Below are 20,983 nucleotides of genomic sequence, written 5' to 3'. Positions count from 1 at the left end.
CCATTTGAGAGTCCTCAAATGAAAGTTCCCTATCAACAGAGCCCCATATCTCCCAAAAATAGGCCTGCCTTACTATTCCTGCCACTATCAGTCACTGTCTGGAGCAGCCCAAGGGAAGTGTGGGCTTGGTGTAAATGAAGCCATAGATATTAGAGCACACCAGCTGGATCCCCCACCCACCACTCCAACTCCCTGCAGTTAGACATCTGAGAGATTTGTTCCCCTGGCTGGCACACTCGAGGCTCATAGTCAGTCCATGTTCATTTTTGACTTTACAATGCTATGTAGACAATTCACGTAGCGTGACAATTTATAGAATGTGACTGGGTGGCTACTTTACATTAACTAGTCATAAAATCTGAAGAAGTTGGTCACATAAAAGTTGGGGAGAACAGCATGCCAGGAAGAGTATAGAGTTGCAAAACCTGTAAAGCAAGCAGATCTTGATATAGCAAGGAAAGAGAAAGAAGCTAACTTGGTTAGACCATTGTGAGCTAGCAAAAGAGGAGTATAGGGTACAGTCAGGGGAGAAGGCAGACACCAGATAACAATGGCTTTGTGAGCTAGGGTGAAAAGTTTGTATTTTATTCTGAGTATCATATGAGAAGCTACTTAGGACTTTTTTTTTTTTTTTTTTTTTGAGACAGAGTCTTGCTCTGTCGCCCGGGCTGGAGTGCAGTGGCGCAATCTCGGCTCACTGCAAGCTCTGCCTCCCGGGTTCACGCCATTCTCCTGCCACTGCCTCCCAAGTAGCTGGGACTACAGGTGCCTGCTACCACGCCCAGCTAATTTTTTGTGTTTTTAGTAGAGATGGGGTTTCACCATGTTGGCCAGGATGGTCTCGATCTCCTGACCTTGTGATCCACCCATCTTGGCCTCCCAAAGTGCTGGGATTACAGTTCGTGAGCCACCGTGCCTGGCCTACTTAGGACTTTTAATTAGGAAGATATATAGCTGAGATTTACATTTTAAAAATATCATTTAAGATGAGAAACAATATCTACAATTGTGGGACTAATTGATACACATAATAGAATACATAATTGTCCAAAAATAAAAACAGATAAGGAAGCTCCATATGGACTGATATAAAATTATCATCAGAATATAATGCTAAGTCAAAATGCAAGATGCAGAAAGGTTTGAATAATATGATACGATATGTGTGAAATATGAACATGGATATGCTACTCTCTAGAACTGGTAGCAATGGCTGTCTTTGGGAGGGTACTTGGATATTTGGGTGACAGAGGTTGAAGGAAGACTCACTTTTCATTGTGCAGACTTCAGTATATTTTGGATTTTGAAACATTATTCATGGATAGCATATAAATGGAATTAAAATTAAACATGATAGACGAATAAATTACCATTCAATTGGAGGACCAAATCAGTATCTCCAATCCGGAATTGCCACCTAAGCTCCAGACATGTTTATTCAAATGACTACTGGGTATCCACACTTGAAAGGATTTCACTAAGCTTGACGTGACCAAAACTGAAATCGCCATCTCCTTTTCATCATTCAAATTTTGGCTTAAAAATTATTTGGTCCGAGACTTCTTCTCTGGCCTGTTATGTATTCCCTGTCCTCTGAAATTTTCATGCTATTGACTCTCACTACACTGCATTTTTCACATGACATCAACCCTACCTAGCTGTTAACCATAGCATCCTCCCCCTGCCCAACACAGAATATTGCTCAAAGTACATTTGTGATTCAATAAAGACAGTCCTTCACATGAATTACCTCCTAAGATGCCTAACACATCATTAACTGAACTAAAATACCACTTAGAGAAGCACTTTCGTAGGTTTGCTATCTGTTGTGGAAAGTAGTAATATAATATTTCCTTTCATTTATTTTTAAACTGCTTCTTTCAATTTCATAATCTGCTTTCTAAATCCAGTCTTCTGAGATTTTATGAACAAGCTATAATTACTGTTTCCATAATATCAATTATTTTACGGATTGCAAAGTGAAAGATTAATATTGAGAAGTGATGTAAGACACGGGGGATAGATACCAATTTAACATGGCTAAGAAGAAATTTCCTTTCCTGGTTTAAACCATAAACAGTTGACTAACTAACTTAATGAATAGATGGATGGATGGATGGACAGATAGATGATAGATAGATATAGATAGATAGATAGATAGATAGATAGATAGATAGATAGATAGATGATAGATAGATAGACATAATCAATAAGCAGAAACAGCTGAACCAGTAATCAAGAAAGGAAAATTCTCAAGTACATAGTGAAAGAAACCAAGAGGAAACAGAGAAGTGGGGCATGGAGCAACAGCTGAAGCTGAGGCTCCTGATGAACTTCCTGCTAATTTGGGTGGATAAAAATCACAGATTCCTGCATAAAGGGAGCTGGAACTACTAGGTAGCACTAAGCTGGCCTTTATAAAAGATTATTCCATACCTGAAACATGACTTAAAAAAAAACCCCAAAAACAAAACTACTCAGTCAGGGCCATAGGTAGGTAAAGAAATTTAACATCTTACAGGAGCTATGTGTGTAAAAGGAATTACCTGCAAACAACAAAGAGTTGAGGGTTACATCGTATGTGCTTCTATAAATCCAAATTTATACTTCCCAAATTTATACTTGCAATAAGAGACATTTGTTTAATTTCAACTCAGCATTTTGCAAACTAGTTGGCCATTGATTCTTTTATTTGGCTTTCAATAAAACACTCATTTAACATCTTCACAGGATCCTCTTATACCTAAGCAGATATCATCCATAAGCAGATAAAATAGTACAAAACTTAGCCCAGTATTTGAAAATCCATGAGTTCCTTTCTATTCTCCCTAACCTCCCACCCAAGAGATGTGAGATGCCATAGAAACACATGAAGGTAGAATTGCATTTACATTGCAAAATTTCATAGCCATGAGTTAAACAACTACCACGAGAGAAAGTCACAGAGAAAGAGATGAGAATGTGCATTCCAAAACTAAGAGGAAAGAACAACATAAAAGGGCTTTTAAATAGACATGATTAAAACTTTCAAATTAATTTTCTAAAACAGGGAAAGGAAGGGGGAAAACAAAGCGAAAACAAGCCATTACTTTTAAGAACTAAATCAAATTTCAAAGTTTAAAAAAAGAGAGAGATGTTAAAAAAACTAGAACAAAACTTCTGTGGTCAATTTGAATGGTAGACTGGATATAGCTGAAGGGTGAATTAATGAATTGTTAAATTGATCTGTGAAAGTCACCTAGAATGTAAAACATTTTCCTTACAAACTTTACCAAAAATAAAATCTATTTTCAATTTTAATTATCTCATTTGATAGAATTATAACCTTGAGCATATAATCTCTTATGGTTTCTTCTTTTTTAAAACAAAATCTCTAAAATTGGAACTAATAATAGACAAATCCCAGTGAATCACTGTGGTAATTAAATGAGATTAGGGTTATGAATGTAATATTCAAAGTGCACATATATAAAGCAATATTATTATCAATATTGTTGCTAATAAATATCAAAACCTTGACTTAGTTCCTTACGCTTCTCTAGGTCTCCTCTAGAACTAATATCTTTTTAGTGTTTAGTCTTTGGAGATAATGCCTAGAATTGATGTCTTTAATTTTTGAAGAATACAGATACACTAGATTTTGTTTTTGAAAAATTATTTGTCTAATTCCAATATATATTTTGGATCTTTTAGGGAATATTTAGAGAAAATTCTAAAATGGTTATCACAATTTCTGTTCCCAGAGTAGTTCACTGCTTTCAAATGACACAAGTTTAGGAGGAGGAGAGAGGAAGGGCAATGTCAAATCAGCTTTAGAGAGACGGGAACATGTATTGAAGCAGGCAGAAAGAATACAAAAGCATTTTCCACTTCTCATTTTTTGAAAATGCAGTATTCATGTACAAAATGTCCAACCATTTTGTACATTAATATTGGTTATACAATATTGTACAAAATTGGTTGTACAAAACCAAATTTTCTGGATTTAAATATATTTAAATTAATGTTAATGCTCAATGTATATTAGCATATTAAATTTTCTGGGAAAACTTGCAATAAGAGACATTTGTTTAATTTCAACTCAGCATTTTGCAAACTAGTTGCCCATTGATTCTTTTATTTGGCTTTCTATAAAACACTCATTTAACATCTTCACAGGATCCTCTTAGAAAACACTAAGTTAAAGCTTCTTTCTGCAAGTACTGACATTCTGTCTACACATCTTGCTCTGTCTCACTTACACATTTTGTTGCTTCTGTCTTTTGGCTTTCAGACATGTGGAAATACTGTTCTTTATGCTCTGAAGTGCAGAGCTCAATGACACCCCCTGAGCTGTCCTGTTGGTTTTAGATAATATTCTAAGTAGACATAAGCCAAAAGGCTGCTTAGGCATGGGTTGGGGACCACCTGTCCTGTACAGCAAGCATCTTTAGTCTTTAGAGCTTAGAAGCTTAGAGGGCTTGTAGCAGTTTTTCAGAGAATTGGACCATGAACAATCCAGATATTTTGCCTGTTTGGACTGCCGATGGGATGAGTGAAAAGCACTTACATACACACACAAAACAAAGGTACTTTTGAGTTGGACATCCAGGGTTCTAACCTCCCTTGGCCAAACACCTCCTGTAAGTTAACTCCCAAGTCTCAGGTTCCTCTCTCGTGAGATGGAAGTGATATTATTTCACAGTGGTTTTTCATTAGGCTTTGATATAATACAAATAGAGTTTTTGGAGGGTTGTTGGTTTTCAATAAACAGTAGCTATGCTTAATTTTTCTAACACATATATGATTTTATATAAATGGCTAAATGATATACTAGCTATCTACTGCAGCATACACATATACCACAAATTTAGCAGCTTAGAACAATATTTATTTCTTATATTTTCTGTGGGTCTAGAGTACAGGCACAGCTTAGCTAAGCTACATCCTCTGCAAGCCTGAAATCAAGGTGTTAGCCAGGCAGGGGTCTCATTTGAAGGTTCAACTGAGGACGGATTGACTTCCAAGCTCCTGTGGTTGTTGGCAGGATTCAGTTCCTTGCTCTCTGTCTGTTGGAAGCTGCCCTCAGTTTCTTGCCACGTGGACCTTTTTACATGACAGCTTATGTCATTAAAGTCAACAAAGGAAAAAGTCAATAAAGAGTCTTTTAGCAAGATGGAAGCTACAAGTTACAAGTAACATAATTGTGAAAGTGACATCCCATCAACTCTGCTACATTCTGTTGGTTAGAAACACATCACAGGCCTACCCACGTTCAAGAGGAAGAGATTATACAAGGTATGAATTCTAGAAAAAAGCAGTAATGAGGGGCCATGTTAGAGTCTGTCTGTCACAGATGAGGTCAAATCACACATGCTGGATTTTAGTTTATTTTCCCCATGTTTTGCTGTGATTGCTTCATTCTCCTTTGCATACCCCTTTACCTGGATCACCCTCTATTGCTATTCACAGGAGATACATTTTAACATGCCAGCATGTATAATCTCATATTTTTCTTCAGTCAGATACAGATAGATAATGGATATATGAAAACATATATATGTACACATATACGCATGTATGTGCGTGTGTGTATTTCATTTAACAAATGAGATATTACATGCTTGTTTGTGATTTTTTTTACGTTAATTTCTGGAATATATGTGCAGAACATGTAGGTTTGTTACAAAGGTATATGTGTGCCAGAGTGGTTTGCTGCACCTATTAACCCATCATCCAGGTTCCCTCCCCTTGCTTCCCATCCAGCAAACAGGCCCCAGTGTGTGTTTTTCCCCTCCCTGTGTCCATGTGTTCTCATTGTTCAACTCCCACTTATGAGGGAGAACATGTGGTGTTTGATTTTCTGTTCCTGTGTTAATTTGCTGAGGATGATAGCTTCCAGCCTCATCCATGTCCCTGCAAAGCACATGATCTCATTGCTTTTTATGGCTGCATAGTATTCCATGGTGTATATGTACCACATTTTCTTTATCCAGTCTATTATTAATTAGCATTTGGGTTGTTTCCATGTCTTTGCTATTGTAAACAGTGCTGCAATAACATACAGGTGCATGTGTCTTTATAGAAGAATGCTTTATATTCCTTTGGGTATATACCCAGTAATAGGATTGCTGGGTCAAATGGTATTTCTGGTTCTAGATCCTTGAGGAATCTCCACACTGTCTTCCACAGTGGTTGAACTAATTACATTCCCACCAGCAGTTTAAGCCCTTCCTATTTCTCCACAGCCTCACCAGCATCTATTGTTTCTTGACTTTTTAATAATTGTCCTTCTGACTGGCATGAGATGGTATCTCATTGTGGTTTTGATTTGCATTTCTCTAATGATCAGTGATGTTAAGCTTTTTTTCATGTTTGTCGGCTGTGTAAACGTCTTCTTTTGAGAAGTGTCTGTTCATATCTTTTGCCCACTTTTTGATGGGGTTGTTTTTTCTTGTAAATTTGTTTAAGTTCCTTGTAGACTCTGGATATTAGGCCTTTGTCAGATGGGTAAATTGCAAAATTTTTCTCCCATTCTGTAGGTTGCCTGTTCACTCTGATGGTAGTTTCTTTTGCTTTGCAGAAGTTCTTTATTTCAATTGATCGCATTTGTCAATTTTGGCTTTTGTTGCAATTGCTTTTGACATTTTTGTGATGACGTCTTTGCCCATGCCTACGTGTTGAATGGTATTGCCTAGGTTTTCTTCTAGGATTTTTACGGTTTTGGATTTTACACTTAAATCTTTAATCCATCTTGAGTTAATTTTTATATAAGGTGTAAGGAAGGGGTCCAGTTTCAGTTTTCTGCATATGGCTAGCCAGTTTTCCCAGCACCATTTATTAAATAGGGAATCTTTCCCCCATTGCTTGTTTTTGTCACATTTGTTGAAGATCAGCTAGTTGTAGATGTGTGGTGTTATTTCTGAGGTCTCTGTTCTGTCTCATTGGTCTATATGTCTGTTTTGGTACCAATGCCATGCTGTTTTGGTTACTACAGCCTTGTAGTATAGTTTGAAGTTAGGTAGCATGATGCCTCCAGCTTTGTTCTTTTTGTTTATCATTGTCTTGGCTACACGAGCTCTTTTTTGGTTCCATATGAAATTTAAAGTAGTTTTTTTCTATTTTTTTCTAATTCTGTGAAGAATGTCAATGGTAGTTTGATGGGAATAGCATTGAATCTATTAATTACTTTGGTCAGTATGGCCATTTTCATAATATTGATTCTTCCTATCCATAAGGATGGAATGTTTTTCCATTTGTTCATGTCGTCTCTTATTTCTTTGAACAGTGGTTGGTAGATCTCCTTGAAGAGGTCCTTCACACCCCTTGTTAGCTGTATCCCTAGATATTTTATTCTCTTTGTAGCAATTGTGAATGGGAGTTTATTCATGATTTGGCTTTCTGCTTGTCTATTGTTTACACTCTTCTTTTTTTTTTGCATTCTGCTTTTCTGGAATACATCATGGAAATGTTTCCAACTCAGGCAATATAGTACTACATTGTATAATGTTCTCTAACATTCACAATATCCAGTCATTCTACTACCAATAGGAATTCACCAAGCTACCAGTCTTTTGGCACAACAAATAATGATGCAATAAATATTTTTGTACATGTATCTTTACCTCCTGCTGCATATTTTCCTCTGGGTTAGGTTCCTATAACTAAGTTTCTGGGTCAAAGAATATTTTTAATTTAATAGATATTGCCAGATTGTTTTCAAAAAGAGCTATAATAATGCACATTTTTTGCCAGCAGTATATTCAAGCATCCCTTTTTCCCGCCAGCAATAGGCGTTATTGCTCTGTTCAATGCCTGCCAGTATCATGGGCATAAAGGGATATCTCATTATTTTAATTTGCATTCACTGACAATTGGTGAGGTTGAGTATCTTAATGTTTGTTGGCCATTTGGAATTGCTTTTTTATGCATTGCTTCTTTGCTAATCTTTCTATTGGAATGTTTGAAAGGGTTCTTTACATAAAATAAATATTAACTCATATCATTTATATTAAAAATTTTCCCAGATTCATCATTGTTTTCTATTCTCCGTTTTTTTCTGGAATCTTTCCACATACAAAAGTTCTTAAATTTCGTATGGTCCTTATACATATTTTGCTATGTGCAAATGCCAAACAACGTATGAGGTGTCTTAAATATTACTTTTATAATGTTTATTGTCTTATTATTTTTTAGCTCAATCTTTAATCTTTATAGCATTATTTTATGCTTTGGGTAAAACAAGGATTAACTGTGTTTTCTTCTGGAGGGATAGCCAGTTATGCCTCTACCATTTGTAAATAATCTATGTTTTCTTACTGGTTCAAATATTAATGTCATTGTGTATTACATTTTCATGTATTTTTAGGTATAGTTCTGGATTTTCCAATCTGTTACACTAATCTATGTGTCCGTTTATACGCCAATACGATGAGAAACTGATTTCAATGGATATTTTGAATCATCTTTTATATAAGTCATATTGTCCGTTTCTAGTTTTCTTTTGCACGCTCTTCTTGGCAATTCTCTGGCTTTGTTTTCATTTATGTAAGTGCTTAGAATAATTTTATCCAGTTATTAAAAATATATACTGGAATTATAATTGGCATTGTATTAAACTATGCATTGATTTCAGAAGAGTTGGCATTTTTATAAAATTTATCAATCACTGGGTGTCTGTTCAGATCTTGACTTATATCATTTAATATAAATTTGTAAAAATTTAATTCATAAAATTTTCTGTTACTTTCTTACATTTATTCCTAAGATTTTATATTTTTTGCCATTATGTATGTAATTTTTGTTCTACTTTAATTTCTGGATGCTTATTGATATATCAAAGATATTCTTTTTGTAATTTTATCATATTACACACCACCTTACCAAATTCTTTTTAATAGAAGGAGAACTTTTTGTTTTAACTATACTCTAGCGAGTTTTCTAGGTATCAAATAATTTTATCTAAAAGAGATAGGTTTATCACTTATCCCTTATATTTGTACTTTTTTATTTTTCTACTGCATTTTTAGAACCTCCAAGAAAATATTGACTAACAACGGGCATCTTTATCTAGTCCTTGATTTAAGAGTAAAATAATTTTACTGATTTGTGATTGAAATAATATTTGCTATTGACTGTTGGCAAATTTAATTAATACATTTGCAGTCCCATTTTCCTTTCTAAAGAATGGCTAATGACTTTTTTCATTTGCTTTCCTGAAAGAAATGCTATTTCTTTATAGTATGACAATATCTTTATATATCTTCATAAAATCTACTAGTTTATATTTTAGACATTTTTCATGTGTATTTATACATTTTTGCATGTGTATTTAAAAATAATCTTGATTTACTTTAGAATTTTTTCATGTGCATTTTAGACTTTTTGCATGTGAATTTATAAATAATATTCCTGATTTACTTTAACTAATATTCATTTACTTTAAGAAAGAGCTTTAGGCCAAATGCAGTGGCTCATGGCTGTAATCCCAGTACTTTGGGAGGCTAAGGTAGGCAGATCCCTTGAGCCCAGGAGTTCAAGACCAGCCTGGGTAACATGGTGAACCACCATCTCCACAAGAAATTCAAAAATTAGCCGGGCGTGCTGGTACGCATGTATAGTCCCAACAACCTGGGAGGCTGAGGTGGGAGGATCACCTAAGCCCACGAGGTCAAGGCTGCAGTGAGCTATGTTCATGCCATTGCACTCCAGCCTGGGTGAGAGTGAAACCCTGTCTCAAAAAACAAACAAACAAAAGCTTTACTGAGATGCAATTTACATACTATAAAATTCACCCATTTTATGTATACAATTCAGTGACTTTTAGTAAATTTATAATTGTACAACCATCACCACAATCCACTTTCCATCACCTTGAAAAAATGTGCCCATGTGCAGCCAATTTCAGTTCCTCCAGTTCCAGGCCACCATTAATCTGTTTTCTGCGTCTACAGAAACAGAATATTTTATGTAAATAAATCTTACACTATGTGGTCTCTATGTATTGCTTCTTTCGCTTGACATAATGTTTTTGAGGTCATGCATGTTTCAGCATGTATTACTATTTCATTCTTTTTTATTGTTGAATCAACTTTTAAAAAAATGTATCTATTTGAATTTTGGAATTAAAGCTAAGAAGCCTTCTTAAAATGATCTGAGAAAATTTTTCATCTTTTTGGTGGTGTGTAATAGTTTTTCCCTAAAGATGAGCTAGAATTTTGCTGTGAACCCATGTGGTGGCTTTTTCAGTGTGAGATATGTAATTGTTTATTCATTTTTTATAGTAATTGATCAAAATTATAATAACATATTTTTCTAAAAAATAATCCATTCTCCTAAGATTTCAAATGTTCGTCATGTATTCTCTTACCCTGTTAATTTTTTCTCTACTATTGTGTTTTTGATAATACATTTTTTTCAATCTTAATCCTGTAGTTTGTTTTTTCCCTTTATTGCTCCTTTTCCTCCTCCTCCTCAAATTCCTCCTATTTCTTCTTTTAGGTATCTCATCAGGCTCATGAGGTATTTTATAATTTTTCAAGCAGTATCTGCTTTAATGTTATAACCTTTTTGCTATTTTTAGCACTAATTTTAATTAATTTCAACTTTTTAAAATAAATTCTTTTTTTCTTAGTTTTTTTTTGGTTGTTTTGTGGATGTTCTTTTTCTAAAATCATGAGATGAGTAATTTAGATTCAATTTAGATTTTGTTATTATATTTTTATTTACAAATTCATCAAAATGCTGTTTTATATTTTTGTAAAATACTCTTTTCATTGCTTTCTGGAGTCTGTATTGTTGGTTTGATCTTCTTTATGATTTAAGGAGTATCTATTCCAATATCTATTGGAATTGTTTCTCAATTTCCAAGTGGATGACATTATTCTGGTAACCTTTGAATTTTATATTTGGCCTATCAAATCTTCTTGGTAATCAGGTTCAGCTCAATTTATGTAAATGTTCCATGAACCTACAGAAAATGAATATTATTTCTTTTAGGCATATATGGGCCTACATTATTGAATATAATTACTATATTATTAATTTCCTTCATGTCCTTAATTTTCTCTGATTTCAAAATAAGTATAGTGAAATATTCTCCTATATTGAAGGCTTATCAAATTCTCCTTGATTTTCTAACAGATTTATACATATAGCTGTTATTTAGTATGTAGAAGTTTATGATAGAAGTATCTTCAACATTAGCTAACTCTGTTATCATTATATTATGCCCCTCTGTTTGGTGTTTTTAGTAGTTCATTTCACCTAGATTGTATTAGGTAAAATATAATTGTCACTTCTGCTGTTAGTTTTGTTTTCATTTGCCCTAATATCTCTCTTTATCTCTTATGTTTTTAATTTTAAAAATGCATTATATATTTTTAAATAACTAGCACATTTTCATCCAATTTTTACCCCTATCAATCTTGCTTCTAATGAAAGAATTTCATTCCTAAATTCATACATTAATTGTATTCCTGCCATCTTTATATTTACTACCTAATGTCTTTAATGATTTCCTTTTTTATTTTCCCTGGTTTTGGTTTTTTTTTTTTTTTTTTTTTTTGCCAATTTGCTAAAGTTGGTATTTATTTCATTTCTTGACTTTTAAATTTAGAAACTGTAGTACATGCTTTGTATTCTAACTGATCACTTTCCCTTTTCAAGGACTCATAATCAGACCCTATTTATCTACTAATATGATTCCCACTCTTTCCTATACCTAATATTCTATTAACCTCATCTTCTTACCCTTCTATGAGATGAAATCTTACACTACTTTTTTCTTTCTTCTTTCCTTCTTGCCACTGTTCAAGTCTCACACAGACGACATTTTTAGAATACTTCCCTTTCCCTCCCAACTACCATCCAATTCTGGTTTCACAGAACTAATGAAGTATGTTCAGATGTAAGCTATTATAATTTCCTTGCAGATGCTCCTTCTATTTTAATAAACCATATTATTGTTCTATTTCACACTACTAGAAAGTCTGTCACCATCATTTAGATTTATATGTGTAAACCAGGATTCTCTGCTCACCATGTTTCTCTCTTCCTCCCTTTTCCTTACCTTGAGATTTCTATTATGATGGATCTGTTTGTTGGAGTTGGTCATTGAGTGTTTTCTTCTGATGGACTGAGTGATCTATTCTTTGAATCCTAATGTCTTTGCAAGTATATTTCTTTCACTCCTAAGAGACAAATAATAACTTGACTAGGCACAGGAAGTTTAGTTGTAGTCCTTCCTCTCAGTAGTCTTCAAATATTATCCCAAACTCATCTAGCTTCCAGCCTTTTAGACAATCAGAGCACTGGCGGTCTCGTTTTTCCATTATAAACGTTGTTATGTACTAAATTGTGTCCCACGAAATTTTGTATGTTGAAGCCCAATTCCAATGCAATATATTTGGAGATAGGGCCTTTTGGGAGGTAACAGTGGTTAAACGACATTATTAGGGTGTGGTCATAATCAAATAGGACTGATAGAAAAAGATGCCAGATCTCTCTGTCTCTGTCTCTCTGTCTCTTCCTCTCTTTCTTTGCTTGTGCACCCAGAGGAAAGACAATGTGAGGACAGAGCTGTCTGCAAACCAGAAAGAGGCATCACTAGAAACCATCCCTCCTGATGTTTTGATCTTGAACTTCTGGCCACCAGAACTGTCAGGAAATAAATTCATGTTGTTTAAGCCAACAAGTCTGTCATTCTGTCATGGTAGCCCAGGCCAAGTAATACAGGTCCTTTTTGCTTTTTATCTGCAAGTTTATAAGATTTTCTCTTTAGCACTGGAACTCTATAATCTTATTAGAATGAACTTAAGTGTGTGTATCTTTTCTCACCAAATCTGACTGGAACTTCTGTTATTTTAATTTGCCCTACACATATCCCTCAGATAAATCTTCCTATAGGCACTTATTGCTTCTATTTTATTTTTTTATCCTCCTGAAATCCTATTATTTGTACTTTTGGTCTCTGAGGTTTATTCTCCAAATCTCTTATCTGTTATCTCATGTTTTTCATCTCTGTGTCATTTGAGATGTTTCTTCTAAATAGTGTTCCAGGTTATGAATTTAGGTCTCGGCAGTGATTGACTATCCTCTCAACCAATTTATTTGTTACTTTTTGTTTATTTCCGAAATCATGGTTTAGAAGACCTAGACAAGTTTTCTGAGTACTGCACTACAATCTCTTATTTGTTTTATTCAAGAAATTCAAACACATCTGCCATTTTTCTGCTTCCATAAAAAGTCTAGTGCCACCCAACTGACATCATAATATATTCCTACATTCTTCATTCAAAAAAAATAACATAACTAATATTGTCCAGGATATCTGTAGATGGGTATAGGGTACTTAGTTAAGAAAATTAACATAATTATTACCCTCACTGAGTCCAGTGGCATAAACAGGTATCATACAAACCCATAAATGAATATCTGCAAACAAATTTTAAGATATGCCATAAAAGAAAATAAGAGTACAAGATAAAATAACAGGGCAGGGTAGTGGTGTAGTAATAATTACTGTAAATAACATGGCTGTGAAATCTTCTCTGAGAAGTGAAATTTAATCCAAGAATAAAGAATGAGTTGGGAGACTAAGATTTAGGTGGAAAAAGATTAAAGAAAAAGTTTATAAAGATAGTGAACAAGGAATTGAAAGGAGGCCACCACAGCTGAAACAAGCTGGGCTTTGAAGGTTGCTGTGGTGTGAATGTGTCCCTCAAATTTCATGTGTTGGAAAGTTAATCCCCAAATTATTACATTAATTGGTGGTAGGGGTCTCTGGGACGTAATTAGGATTAGATGAGGTCATAAGAATATGGCCCTGATGATGGGACTGGCAGCTTTATAAGGACAGGAAGAGAGACCTGAGCAGGACTGCTCTTGTTCCCGCACCATGTGATATCCAGTGCTGTCTCAGGACTTTGCTGAGAGTTTTCATCAGCAAGAAGGGCCTCATCAGATACAGTCTCTTAAACTTGAACTTCTCAGTCTCTGGAATTGTAAGAAGTAAATCTATTTTTTTTTTTTTTTATAAATTACCCAGTCTTGGGTATTCAGTTACAGCAACCGAAAAAAAAAAAAAAAAAAAAAAAAAGACAAGCATTGTGTAAGAATGTAGTATTCATTGTAAGAGCATGAAAAGTCATTGTCATTTTTAAGAGCAGAATAATATCATCCCACTTTCATATAAAAAGGATGACTCTGGAGGTTGTTTGAAGAATAGACTGCGTTGAATGAATCATGGGAATTCATAAGGAAACCTGAGATTTTAGTGTTATCTAAACCAAAGGTCAGCAAACTTTTTCTATAAATGACAAAACAGTAAATATTTTAGGCTTTGCATTACATATGGTCTCTGTTGTAACTATTGTAGCATGTAAACAGCCATACATAATATATAAATGAATGACTATAGCTGTGTTTTGTTAAATTTTATCAACAGGAACAGGTAGTAAAGCTAAATTTGGCCTGCAAGTTGTAGTTTGCTGATTCCTGATGTAAACATTTAGAAATTCCTTTCACTCATGCCAAAAGGTTATCACTAAGATGTTAATTCTGAAGTTCTGTGATGTACCCCATAGACTAATCACAGTGACTGGCATGTGGTAGTTGTTCAGCAAATACTTGTTGAAAAAATAATCAATGTAGAGAACCATAATATTTAAACTTGTCTAAAAGGAAAACAAATTTGTTTAGTCATTCCCTTGGCTTGGTGTCACTAAACCAGCTTTCTGCCCATATCAAAGCATATTGCAGTGACTAGAAGTAAGCAGTGCTGGACAATTAGCTTAATGGGTAAGATATTTCAAATTTGCCTTGGCTTGTAATCTTTTCTAATATTCTATATTTTCTTATCAATAGAGTCTACATATGATAGAACTGCATCCCCATTTATCTTAGAATATTTTACAGTCTACTTTTGATGTTAGGATACAATGAAATAGATTCAAGTTCTTCACTTATTCCCTATTTGATATATAGATTTATGTAGTAATGTTATTAATCTTATGAAATTTGAATGCTGGGTAATTGGAGGGTATATGGGTCTAAGCAACATTCCCAACACCAAGATTTTGGAAGAGTATGGGAAAATCTGGTGCATGCATTACCAATGAGTAGGAGACATGTTCTAAATGCCAAGACCCCACAAACAGAATACATGATTACTAGATAGGACCTTGAAGTTTGAACAACTTTGAACTGCGGATGATTTTGAAATCAACAAGTCCATTACCCCCACTTTCTTGAAAATAGTCCTCTCTGTACTTATTATGAGGTGTCACTTGTGAAGGTGATAGGTGTTTGCTAGGCTAAGATGAAGATTGAGACAGATGTTGCAATGTTTAGAAAAGTTTACTCTGTGTAAACCTTTCTCAGAATTTATTCCTTTTTAGGTCACCTTAAGATGTCATATAGGAGGGACACCATGCTCTATAAAAACTCATAAGAATCTGCTAGCCAGGTTGGACTTTTTCCTCATTATAGTCCTTGAGAGACGCCAGGAATCATAGCTATGAGCACTATTTATTATTATTTATTTATTTTACTTGTAAGAAAAACATCACTACCAACTCATGGTAAGCTAGTATAATTATAATAACTTACTTTTCGAACCTTGAGAAGCTTTTTAAAAACTTTTCAAATTACAAAATAAATGTGTTTTCACAGAAGAAAATTTTTAAAATGCACATGTAAAAAGAAAAAAATACCACCATGTATTTATTCAAAATCAATATCATGGTGAAAGCATTATTTGTGACCTGCTTTTAACAACTTTATAATATAGCATACGCATGTCATTAACAATTCTTCTAAATATCAAAATACATTTGACAAATCATATATCTTTGGATTCACTGGATACACTGGTTGACACTAGGTTTTTACTATTACAAATAATAGTATGAAGAATATTTTCATATATTAATTTCCTAAGCATTTTCTTAGCGTAAATTTAGACTTCACCCATGCCTCTAAGTTACCCTGCAGAGAGTTAATGATGTATTTGTCCCAGCAGCGTTAAGAGATTAGCAGTTTTAATATAATTTCACCAATACTGAATCTTGTCTTCAGTTTTTTTCAGAGACAATAAGTATCTAATTTTAGTTTCCTTTGCTTTGATTTTAATTAGTTGAATATTTTTTCAAGTCTTGTCATTGATATTTCTTATTTTATAAATTACTGATCTTTTATTATTTCTCCTTTGTATATTTATTTTATATAGTTATAATTTTATTAGTCTTTCATCTATTACATTTACATGTTGTATTTTCTCAGTTTGTCATTTGTATTTATTGTTATAAAGTTTTTAATATGTAAAATTTCAAATTGCATTCAGTAATAGCCCACATTTATGTAGTTGGTCTATAGATTTCAGATTGTACTAAATTTTTAACACATGCAATTTTATTTAATCTTTAAACCACCTTTAAAATGCATACGATAATTATCCTTATTTCAGTGGGGAAACTGAGGCACAGAGAGGTTCAGTCTTTCCCAAGTTGCATACCAATTATTATGTGTTAGAGCTTGGTATTTAAAATTAGAGAATCTGATTCTAGAGTTCATTTTATTGAATATTTTATTTTTTCTTTTTTCTTGAGGTATCTGCCTAGAAAGTCTTGACCCACTCTAATACTGGATTTTTTTTTTAAATTTCTTACACTCTTCTCTTTAACCCTTCACTTTCTTTTTTTCCATTCTCTTTTTCTTCTTGTTTACCATCTTTCTGTTCCTCCTTCCCCAACTTCTACATTCTCTTGATTTTATCTGGAATTGATATTGCTATGGTAGAATGAAAGTTAGTTCTTCAAATAGTTAACCAATTATGTCTGAACTACTTATTAAACAATCTAGCACTTTGTCAATAATTTGAGTGCTAAATGTATCATATGAATAACAGATATACTTGGATGTGTATTTTATTGTTCTATTATTATTGTACTAATGCCACATGGTTTAAATATTCTATAATATTTTATTATCCAAGTGTAAATATTTTATCACAGTATTTTTTCAAAATTGTTTTACTATTAATGATCATATGTTTTGCCATATAAACCTTTTCTTGCCTATCAGTTTTCAAATAATGAGTTGATTTTCTACTTCTCCAAAGGTAAGCAATAAGGGTATTTTTGTGTTTTGTTTTTTGATATTATAAACTGATGAATTTTAAAATACTGCTGTGTTTTAATATCCTTATTAACACTCAAATTTTCCATTTTTGGGCAGTGGAAGCCTCTTAAAATTTTATCTGAATTATTTTGAATCAAACTCCAACTGTCTTTTGTAACTTCCATACTTTCAATGATCTAGACTCATTTTCTACCTCAAATCAGGAATGAGTCATATCTTCAAAGATCTCTGATTAATGTTGTGATTAAGTTCATGAGCTGAGCATTGGGGTGCTCATTGCTATTGCTTTAGTCATGATTTCAAGTATTTTTTTTCCTGCCAAAGAAAATACAGTATGAGTTCATACTGATATTTTCATTGAAATGTGGGATTAAACTTCTTGGCATATCTTATTTGATTTTAGATATGATCTCTTCTTTAACATTGAAAATCTTGGTTTATTCACATAATTATTTTCTGTACACACACACACAATTGACTAACAATAAGCTTTGGTGTGTTGATGTTTTGTTTTAATTATTGTTATCTTCTACATTTAATCCATTAAAGCATGCAATAAAATTACTGCGTTTTAAAATTATTTGAAACAGTTTCTCTCTGCATCATTTTTCCAACAACTCAATTCAAAGATTTTTTTAATTATTAGCAATTCCTTTTTTAAGTCTTATGTAATTTTGTTTCAAAAGTATATGTATTTACGTGGTGGTAAAGTCAAACCTACAAAACAAAATGTATTAGAAAAGTCTAACTTCAGTCCTGTCTCTGCTATTCTCTGTTAAAAAAAAAATAAGTTTTTTCTTCCATTTTTAAGTAAAGGATTTATATGTATATATGCCCTTTTATATTCCATATCTATCCACTTTAAAAATAAAGGATTTATGTACATATATCCTTTAATATATATTTATATGGACATTAAATATACATGTGAATATATGGATATATATAGATATAAAATATATATATTAGTCCCTTCTTTCTCGATTAAATGTTGTGCCATATTATACAAAAATGTTTCCAATAGTTTTATTGTTTTTTACTTAATACATCCCAAAGATCATATAAGAGCAGCAGCATATAAATACATGTTTAATTACACACTAGTATAATACTTCATTTTGTATTCATAGTTCAGTTTTGTTTTTATTTTTATTATACCTTGGTGTTTTATTGAATCATACAAAATTGTTTGTATGATTTATTAGCTAAATAAATCTTTTAGATAATTTACCTGTAAAAAACAACAGATTTCAGAACATTCAGCAGCTTCTCATTTTTATGTAGCATTTTTTTAACCTGTAGCATATTTTTTCAAAACAATACTCTTAAATAGATGTGCTTTGAAAGTTAACCGGTAATGACTTGATTTACATCATAGCTTAAGAGAACAATTAGTTTAAAAAGACAGACCAGACATGTGTTTCTTTAAAAAAAAAAAAAAACAATTTTTGATCAGGTGAATTCAAGTACAGATTTAAAAATAGACAGCATCCTAAAGTGCCTCCTTTTATTTATAATGCCACTTCTTGAAATTATAGTGATCTACAATGTGAACAGCAAAGCAAATAATTTCAAACTATATTTTTATGTACATTTAAACCCCTTTAGGATTATGTACCACTATTAAGTACGTGGACTGAAACGAGGGCACTTCCAACATATAGCTCCTGCTTCTATGTGATTATCTTTAAGAGCAAACTTAGAGGCATTCTTTTTCCTCCACCCCCAACTGAAACAATTTTCAGCTACAGAGGAGAGCTGCTACCTCACTCCAGCAATGAAAAATATTACTGTAAATCCAATTTGACCAGCCAGTTTCTCAAGATCCTTTTTTATTTTTATTTATTTGTTGTAGAGATGGGTGGTCACTATGTTGCCCAGGCTGGACTTGAACTCTTAGGCCCAAGATACTCCTGATTAAGCTTAGAGTAGCTGGGGCTACAGCCACCTACCACCACACCCTGATCTCATATGTTGTCACTCCCAGCTAATTTTTTTTTAACTTTTTGTAGAAACAAGGTCTCGCTATGTTACCCACCCTGTCTTGGTCTCCCAAGGTGCTGGGATTACATGTGGGAGCCACCATGCCCGGCCATCAAGACCCTTTTTTATTTTATTTTTATTTTTTTTAATTATACTTTAAGTTCTAGGGTACATGTGCACAATGTGCAGGTTTGTTACATATGTATACGTGTGCCATGTTGGTGTGCTGCACCCATTAACTTGTCATTTACATTAGGTATATCTCCTAATGCTATCTATCCGTCCCCCTACTCACAACTTATCAGTACAGTTTTACGTTCTCTTTCTTTCCTTCTTCTTACAAAAACAAAACATCAGAACATACAGAAGGGCATCCCTGCTGGCCTGTTCATTCTGCAAGGTTTCTCAAAAAGGCAGAGCCTGTTGCAACACCTTCTCTAGTCAGCCATGCAGGGTGAGCAGACACCTGTGCTTGGCCTCACAAAGCAAAAAGGCGGACCTAGAACCCACTCTTCCCAGAGCAGACACAGAAGGTTAAAAAGTAACAACGAATCACAAAGTGACTTCAAGCATATTAAAGAAATCAATGATTTAGTGTCTTAAATGCACGTTCTCATTTGTAAGTGGGAACTAAATAATGTGTACTTGTGGACATAGAGTTTGGAATAATAGACCTTGAAGACTAGGAAAGGTGGGAGGGGCAGGAGGTGCTAGGGATGAGAAATTACTTAATGGGCACAATGAACACTATTTGGGTGATGGTTACACTGGAAGTCCAGACTTCACCACTATGCAATATATCCATGTGGCAAAACAGCACTTGTATCCCTAAATCAATACAAATAAAAAAAATTTTTTAAATTCGCTGGTCTCCTTAAACTAATACAGACAACTTTGTAAGACACAGTCTTTGAAAAAATTATAATCGTAATTGGCTACACTCCATTATTTCATATATATATATACACGTATATATATATGTGTGTGTGTGTGGATACACACACACACACACACACAATCTTGAAATGGTGTGATTTAGATTCTGCCTTGGGCTGAGCTCTGAGGGCTAGCTACACTTACCCATCTGGGAACTGTAGCACAGGTTTACCTTACTTTTCTTTTTTTTTATATTTAAATTATGTTAAGTATTCAGGAGGCTGAGAACACAGACTCCCTCTCCCCTATGATCCTCTATACTTAGGCTAAGAATTAAACAAGAACCTTTGTGTTCAGCTAGTGCCAAAACAAAACTGAGCCCTAAACAGGTTGCCATAAGCATGCTGGCTTTGCTTAGTGTTTAATGTTTTTTTTAAAAAAAGCATGGAATGCTTCATGAATTTGAGTGCCATCCTAGTACAGGAGCCATGCTGATCTTCTCAGTATTGTTCCAGTTTTAGTATATATGCTACAGAAGTGAACACTCATAGCTTATTTAACTAGTCCCCTATAGATGGACACTTGGGGACATAGACTTTTACTATGACAAACAGTGCTGTAACGAACATCTTTGGGAATATGTCTTTTTGTACTTTTGGAACGTATCACTGTGACAAATTATTAGAAGCAAGATTGCTGGGTCAACGGGTCAATATATATGCATATGTTATATGGATATATAATTTTGCTAGATGTTACCATATTGCTTGTGTAATTTAATATATCCATTGCTAATCTACAAGAGTGTGTATATCTTTGAAGTTTCATGAATAGTGTGCTTGTCAACCTTTTGGATTTTGGCAATCTGGAAGGAAAGTAAAGGCATATCAGTGTCGTTTTTAAATTTCATTTTTCTTACTATAAGTGAGGTTGAACATCTTTTCATAAGTTAAGGACCATTTGTTTTTTACTTTCTGTAAATCAATGTCTTTATATATCTCATGCA

General features: G+C 33.6%; 1 long non-coding RNA gene and 1 other non-coding gene across 2 annotated transcripts in view; both read right to left on the bottom strand.

The window, feature by feature from the left end:
* LOC134736699 (uncharacterized) overlaps positions 1-20,983 on the bottom strand; it is a 73,638-nt gene that overhangs the window by 17,481 nt on the left and 35,174 nt on the right. The window lies entirely within an intron of this gene.
* LOC129483592 (U6 spliceosomal RNA) lies at positions 20,416-20,522 on the bottom strand. Its single transcript, XR_008658115.1, has one exon. It is a non-coding gene; the product is annotated as a U6 spliceosomal RNA (small nuclear RNA).

Source organism: Symphalangus syndactylus, chromosome 5 (assembly GCF_028878055.3).
Source record: "Symphalangus syndactylus isolate Jambi chromosome 5, NHGRI_mSymSyn1-v2.1_pri, whole genome shotgun sequence".
Taxonomy (NCBI): Eukaryota; Metazoa; Chordata; class Mammalia; order Primates; family Hylobatidae; genus Symphalangus; species Symphalangus syndactylus.
Note: the sequence above shows the minus strand (reverse complement) of the source record. Positions and strands in the feature narration are given on the sequence as shown.